The sequence below is a fragment of the Pipistrellus kuhlii genome, unplaced genomic scaffold, assembly GCF_014108245.1.
Source record: "Pipistrellus kuhlii isolate mPipKuh1 unplaced genomic scaffold, mPipKuh1.p scaffold_m20_p_7, whole genome shotgun sequence".
NCBI classification, from domain to species: domain Eukaryota; kingdom Metazoa; phylum Chordata; class Mammalia; order Chiroptera; family Vespertilionidae; genus Pipistrellus; species Pipistrellus kuhlii.
The window spans coordinates 63,978,774-63,986,979 of record NW_023425573.1 but is presented as its reverse complement, the minus strand read 5'-3'; positions in this window follow the sequence as shown (position 1 = coordinate 63,986,979).

The following is an 8,206-nucleotide window of genomic DNA, read 5'->3' as shown; positions in this document are numbered from 1 at the left end:
CCGGGGACCAAGCCCACAAGCCAAGCATATGCCCTGGCCGGCAATGGGATCATGACCTGCTGGTTCACAGGTGGATGCTCCATGGCTATACTACACTGGCCAGGCCAATGTTTGTGCTTTAATCTAAGTGCTATCACAAAAGGGTCAAAAAGTTATAACATTGAAGAGTTTATAAAGTAAGAAATTTACCGTAAGCTAAGGTTAACTTATTGAAGAAAGAAAAAACTATTTTTTAAATACATTTGCTGCAGCTTAAGTATAGAGCATTTATAAAGTCTACAGTAGTGGACAGTAATGTCCCAGGCTACTTCCATGGTAAGCACCCTAAACAGGGGTGCCATTTTTTTATCTTTAGTACCTTATTTTTATGCTATATTTTCAATATTTAGATCACAAATACCCTAGTGATATAATTGCCTACAGCTTTCAATACAGTTACATGTTCAATGGGCTTGTACCTAGGAGCAAAAGGCTATACAATATAGCCTTGGTGAGCAGCAGGCTTGTGTAAATGCACTCTATTATGTCGCACAATGAGAACACTTAACAAGACATTTATCAGTGTGCATTCCTGCCTTAAGCAGCACATGTTTGCAGAGGGAAGTGCATCTGAATTTCAGAGTTTCAAATGGTGGTCTAGCTATCATACTACTTTGTGGTTTGTGTCGCAAGTCTCTTACTCTAGGTACTTGCCTAGATTCAGGCTTCCTTGGTGTCCTCTGCTTTCCCATTTTTATGAATTCTGGATCCTTTATTTGATGGTTCTCACCTACATCTTTAATTTGCTCCTACGTTACTGTGGTCTCACTGGACTCACTCTCTTCCTCTTGCAGAACAAACCATCAACAACAAACCATCCAGTGCAAAGTATCAATAGAATGCTGACGTTCAAAAACTCTTCCTTTAGCTTATACAACAACAGAGTTTTGGAGGAAAAAATACAGTCACTTTTTCTTCTCTTTCTGTACGTCTTAGTTCCAGTGCCGCTTTTGTGTTTAGTTTCAATTTCATTTCTGTATATTTTCTGTTATAGCAGAGAGAAAATTCAAGAGTATTTTTCTGCCATTGGTTGAGTAAAGATAACAGTAAGATTTACAAGGAAAGGGGAACAAGATTAAAAGTCTCTAAGGTACAAAGACCTGGACAATTAAACCTACTGTTACCCCCAAGTGATAAATTGAATTGAAATTCATAAAATATTGAGCTTACCTAAATTATCCTATTTTAACATTTTATATTGATTCTACAAAGCCTATCAGAAGGTGTTATTTCCATTTTGCAGACAAGGAAACAGAGAATTTAAGTGACTTGTCATCGTTAATATGAGTGATGCATAGAAGAGGTAGAATTTGAACTCTGATCTAACTTTTATGCCTTCACCTAACACTTCACAGAAACAGGCTAATGGAAAGCATCAACCTTTCACTGTTGAGTGAAATGATTTTATTTTACTGTGTCACACTAAGGTTTTTGTTGGTAGTAAGGGGGAGGATATGAATTGGCTGCTTGAAAAGCCCAAAAACTGTTCTTTATCTCAAAGGTCTGTACATTTTTAGTATAACATCTAAGGGGAAATTAGCCTCATGATGCGAGGCTTTTAATAGAGGGGCAAATTACTTGGTTTTATATTCATAGTAACAGTCTGAAGATTCATGTGACCCATAGATCTCCATATAATAACAGCAAAGGGGGGGGTTTGTTTTTCATTTTAGGGCTTTCTAACATGTTTTTTTAAAGTAGCCTTGAAAGTAACTGAGCTCTTGATAGACTAAATTTGACTATTATTTTAAAAATAAAATTAATAACATGAAATGAAAATGAAAGGAATCACCAATCTGCTTTGGGTTGTGATATCACTCTACTCTTTTCCTTATGAACCTGGGATGGTTGGGATGAGAGAAGTGAGAAATAGTCTGTGATGTTGTGCCTGCCTACCAGCCTGGTTTCATCTCATGGAACTCAGGATCCTTATACTTGTTTCAGGCTGACTCCTCCACACACCATCTGTAGGTGTCCAGGTTGTGCTTGAAAGCTTTACAACCAGTCCCCGAGATGATTTTGCTCACACCCTTGTACAAAGTCTCATTTTATGTAAAAGCTTATAATTTACAGATTTATTGGGGGATATTTTTCCTTCCCCCTCAAATATACTATATGAAACCCTGCCTGCCTTATGAATAAATGAGAATAGCTGTAGAGGGCTGTAATGCTGGGTACCTCTGTCTCTAAAATGGTACTCACTTTGTTTTAATTTTCATGTCCTTTGCTAGCTATGTCCTGGAATACAGGGGCACAGATCACTTTCTTCTTCTTTTGATAGCAGAAGCATCCATGTCAGAATAAATCACTCCTCAGATACAATAGACTGATATTTAGCAATACCCCTTGTGCTATGCATTAGGCAATAATGACACACCAAAATATGGATCTGTATCATTTTTTAAAATTTATTTTTTAATATATATTTATTGATTTCAGGGAGGAAGGGAGTCCACAAATCTATTTTATTGTTTGTTTCCTTTCCTTTTATATTCTACTAGAGGCCCAATGCATAGAGTTGTGCTCAGGTGGGGTCCCTCAGCCTGGCCTGCACCCTCTAGCAATCTGGGATCCCTCGGGGGGATGTTGGAATACTGGGTCTTGGCCCAATCCCCACAGGCCAGGCTTGTAGCAGTGCCCAAGTGGCAGGTGGCAGGGGAGGAGCCCCTGCTGGGGTCAGGTGAGGCTCCGCTGCCACTCATCCTGGCCTCCACAGCTGCACTTGCCAGCCATGAGTGGGCTTCTGACTGAGGGGCGCTCCTGCTGTGGGAGTGCACTGACTACTGAGGGGAAGCTCCTGCATTAAGCGTCTGCCCCCTGGTGGTCAGTGTGCATCACAGCAACCGGTCATTTAGTCATAACAGTCGCTTAGGCATATATATTTTTTCTGTTCTGCTATGTTCCATTCTGTCCCATTCCATTCCAATGTATTCTATTTTATTTCATGTTTTAAAAGATGGTAATAGAATTACTTAGCTAAATTGATATTGTGACCCACAAATGGGATGGGGGGGGGGGATCAGCTGATTCATACACTTTGTTATCTTTAAAGTAGCAGTGAAAGGTTAATATCCTTTTTTTTTGTTGCTAGCAACCTTTTTAAGATAGTAATATTTAAATATAATTCACATGCCACAAAACTCACTCATTTAAAATGTACAATTCAATGGTTTTAGTATAACCACTGAGTTGTGCAGCCATCACCACAATTTCATTTTATAACATTTTCATCATCTCCAAAAGAAATCCTATGCCCATTAACAGTCATTTCCTATCTAACTGCCTTCCCTTGCCAAGCCTGAATAACCACTAATTTAGTTCCTGTGTCTACAAATTGTTCTCTTCTAGACATTACTTATATAAATAAAATTAAATAACATATACTGTTTTTTACTTTTTTATATAGATTAATATTTTCAAGGTTTAATCTTATTATATCATGTATTGATGCCCTATTTTTTATTGTTAAGTAATACTCTATTGTATAGATATATCATATCTGGTTTATTCATTCAGCAGTTGATGGAACATTAGTTGTTTTCAAATTGGGGCTATTATAATAAATAATTCTCTATGAACAAGCATGTGCTCTCTTGAGTGTAAACATGTGTTATTTCTCTTGAGTTTATACCTGTTAGAAAAATCATCAGGTCGTATAGTAACTCTGTATTTAACATTTTGAATAACTGCCTGACTGCATCACACTCATCAATAATGTATGAGGGTTCTAGTTTCTACACATTTTAATGTTTGTTTGATTTTTATTGCTTTATATATCTATATCTATCTATATCTATCTATATCTATCTACAATATATCTATCTATATCTATATCTATATCTATCTATCTATCTATCTATCTATCTATCTATCTATCTAATCTATCTATATAGAGAGAGATTGGTTGCCTTCCTTACATACCCTGACTTGGGGATTGAACCCAAAACCTTCTGATGTATAAAATGAAACGCCAACCGACCAAGCCAACTGCCCAGGGTGAGTTTCTCCACATTTTTGTCTACCTTATTATTGGCTGTCTCCCTTATTATCACCATCTGTGTGATTGTAGAGTTGTATATCATCATAGTTTTAATTTGAATTTTCCTAACAGCTAATTATGCTAAACATCTTTTCTCATACTTTCATGTGATTATGGCCATTGAGCTAGCTTTGGAGAAATGGCCATGTAATTGCATACCCCATTCTAAATACCTATTTGTTTTTTCATTATTGCATTATAACAGTTATTTACATATTCTGAGTACAAGTACCTTATCAGATAATAATTTGCTAATATTTTCTCGATTTCTATTGATTTTCTTTTCCCTTTTTTAAGGTTGTCAATTGCAGCACAAATGGTTTTTACTTTGGATAATATCTAATTTATCTGCTTTTCCTTTTTTATTTGTGCTTTGGTGTCATATCTTACAAATGATTGCCTAACAAAAGATTACAAAGACTTAGTCATATATTTTCTTCTATAAGTTTTATAGTTTTAACTCATATTTATATTTATTATTAATTTTATATAATTTTTGTGGCTTGTACCTTTTATAGAGTGTCTAAAAAAAGTAGAGAATAGGTTGGTGACATTAAATAAACTAACAGAGAATAGTAGCAGAAATAAATAGAAGAAAATAGAAGAAGCAAGGGCATACACATAGGATAAATACATTTTGGTAAATTATTTAGATATGTCCAATGAAATAGAATAGAATACAACTTATAATCAAGTGGAGAAAATGAGGTTAAAATAGGTTTTCCTGTTCAGAGAGGGTACAGCTGAGGGGAATGATCTATGCTCTGGGTAATCAGGCCTGCCTTCCCTCAAAAGGCAGGTACATCTTCAAGTGTTGAGCAGAATGTGTGGATTGATTGCAATGTATTAAACATAATTAACTACTTCTTAGCTGTATGCCAATTTCTAGCTCTGAGCTATTGCTATCTTTAATCCCCACCAGTTTTTGGTTGATCTAGACCCTTTTTTTACATCATATCACACTGGCTTGCAAATCCCAAATCTCCTGGCTTTTTAGTAGATTTTTAGTAGAAGTCTTCAAACTTAAGAAGTTGAACATTCTCACTTTCAACTGCATCAATTAATTCTCCCTTCTTGTTAATAGATGAGCTGACAAGTGACAAGAAAACTGTGTTCTCCTTGTATTGAATGAGTCACCAAAAGCAAATTACTCAGGGGACGCTTCCACCCCTCTCATATTCTGATATAACACAAATGCTGCAGGAGTCCTCAGCCCAAGTGCTGTTGAGGTGGAATACTCACAGTCTATCAAACATGATAGTCCTTGGACCTGTGCTGAGTGGCATCGCCTGTCAGAACGTCCCGAGCTGTGACCCGATTAAAATGGAAAGCCTAATGAACAGAACCTAGGCAGCAGCTACTTCGTTATTCTTTCCCCCACAAAAACGTCATGGGCAGCATCTAGTGTCAGGAACAAATCAGTTCTGACTAAACACTTTTGCAGCCATAAAACTTGCTGCAAACCGGCTCAGAGAAATCCATTTTTAAACAGCTGACAGTAATGATGTATAAAGAGAGGGCAAAAAGCTGTATTTTGCCAATTTCAGTATGCTATTTTTTCTGGTGAAATCTTTTGGAAAGAAACACTTGTGCATCAAACTTGCTTTTAAGGGGGGGGGGGGGGAATGGCCCCTCCGCAGTATGACCTGCTCTTCGAGTGATATTTTCTTGCTTAAGAGCTTGAAGTCTGAAGGTAAAATGCAATTATGTACCATTAGCACATTTTCGTTACTAATAAACATCCAAAAATGTGACCTTATATTTTACTGAGAAAAGCTTGATTAATTAACTTGCCATGTGGCTTACTTCTGGTGTTCTTAAAATATACAACAAAAAGTGTGAATGCAGAAAAAGGCAGAGCGTTATAAATTTTTCTTAGAAGTAAAAACAAAACATAAACACTTCATGTGTTGGGTGCCAATGCACAAGCTGAAATTATGGCTGAGAGTTTATCTGAAAATATGGAAATAATTTCTTATTTGCCTAATGGAAGTTAAGTTTATCAAGAGTAGACAAATGAATTTAACATTAGCTAAAATTATAGTAATAATTGTGGTAGTTGAGCAATATATTTTAGTAAATCCACCATGTAGTATTGCAGAACACAAAACACTTCCCACATATATACAGGGCTCAATTTAAAATGAATTACAAAGGTTTCTATATTATTTAATAATTATTTGTCTATACAAATTATGTATGGAGAATGAAATTGTCAATGCTTGGTGGCAGGGTATGCCTTCATTTACAAGCCTGAAAAGCATGTAGAAGAATGTGTTTGAAAGAGCATGAGTTTGGGGCCTTGAAGACCTAAAATCAAATCTGATTGCCAGTGTTTTCTATGTGTGTCATCTTAGACATGCTAGTTAACCTCTTTATATATTCATATCCTCATATATCCAAGAAAAAGAATGTGTACTATGAAGAGTTGTCTTGAGGTTTCATTCCAGTGTATTTAAATAAAATAAATGTCTGGTATGAGTGCTATTTATTTTTAGTGTGTGTGTTTATGGTATTCATATATAATAATCTCAAATTGAGGCACAAGGTCCAACAAAAGGGTGGCTGGGCTGGAAAATCTTGGTCACCCAATTGTTCCATATGTCCCATATGTGCTATAGTTCAACAAGTGATGAAATCAAATAGTATTTCAAATAATTCTAAAAAATATATTAATAATATCAGCAAAATGTTTTCATTGTGGGTCATTGTTACAGATTGACTGTACGATGAGGTAAAAGACCTTCACATAAATGTAAGTGTCTTGGCAGCAGGGCAAGTGGAGAATACATCTTGTTCAGAGGGTGGGAAACATAACGTCTACTCCATCTGTTCCCAACTGGAGATAAAGTTTGGGGGACAGTTTCCAAAGATTCTTTCTTTATCATTCTTTATCAAGTCTAGAAGTCAGGGGATAAGTCCACATTTTTTGGATCCTTAACCAAAAAATTCCTGGGAAGGCCAAAAAAAAAATTAGATTTTTCTAGAGAGTTGCAACTACTTCATCCTAGAAGACTATCTTCAGTTCACCTGGATGTTAAACTTTGGACTTTTTCATATACACTGTTTAAAATTTTGTTTTAGTCTGTATCACTATAAACAGTTCTTGTATGGCTATATATTTAATGTGTTATTTTTTTCTTTAAATTTAGCCCTTTTAAAAACTTGATTTTAACTTATTTTATTTGTTGATAAGTAGTTTTAATCTCATTCCCCCTTTTCTCCCTTTTAGTTTTCTTTTATATTATATTATATTTTTCTTAACATTATAAAATTATTCTAGATAATTAATTTTCTATATAAAATTTTCTTTTATCTAATTTTCTTTTTACTTTGTCTATTTTATTTTCTGGTATTGCTTTTTTACATTTTAAAATAACAAGGCAAGAAGAATAGCTGAGCCTGTTTAGTTTAGTTCTAAGAGCTAAAACATGCTTTGAACAATTATTTTTCCTTCTCCCATTTATTGGAATTGGAATTGACAGAATTCAACCAAAAAAATCACCCTGTAAGATTTATTTAAAAGTTTCAGAATTCTTATGGATTAAACATTTAGTAATTTACACAGAGACATGGGATTTGAAATCCATCGTTTCTACCTCATGGAATTATTCATTGCCCTTTAATACATGAAAACAGATCACTACAGTGGGCTAATGACTCAAAGGCAGATTTTCACTCAGGAAAGATGCCTATAATGTGAGGATCCATAGTGTATTTATAATCAACTAGGGGCCCAGTGCACTAATTCATTGGGGGAATAGGATTGGGATTGTCAGGAGGAGGAGCTGTGGAAGGTTAGCTGGTCGGCTCTCCCAATCAGGCTGATCAGAGTGGTGCCAGCTTGGGGGAGGAGCTGCAGGCAATTTGCCAGCAGGCCTGCCCCAAAATGGATGGGGGTGGGAGGCGATTGGGGGTCAATGGCCAGGGGAGGGGCCATGGGAGGTTGGACATTCAGCCCCATCCCTGATTGGTGTGGAGGAGGCCGATCAAGGGCAGAGCTGGCTGGGGGAAGGGGTTGTGAGCCGATTGGAGTGGTGGGGGATGATCAGATTTGGGGCTGACTGTGGGGAGGGGTTGAAGGTGGTGGGCAGGCTGGCCCTGCTCCCAGACGGGGTCGAGGGGACT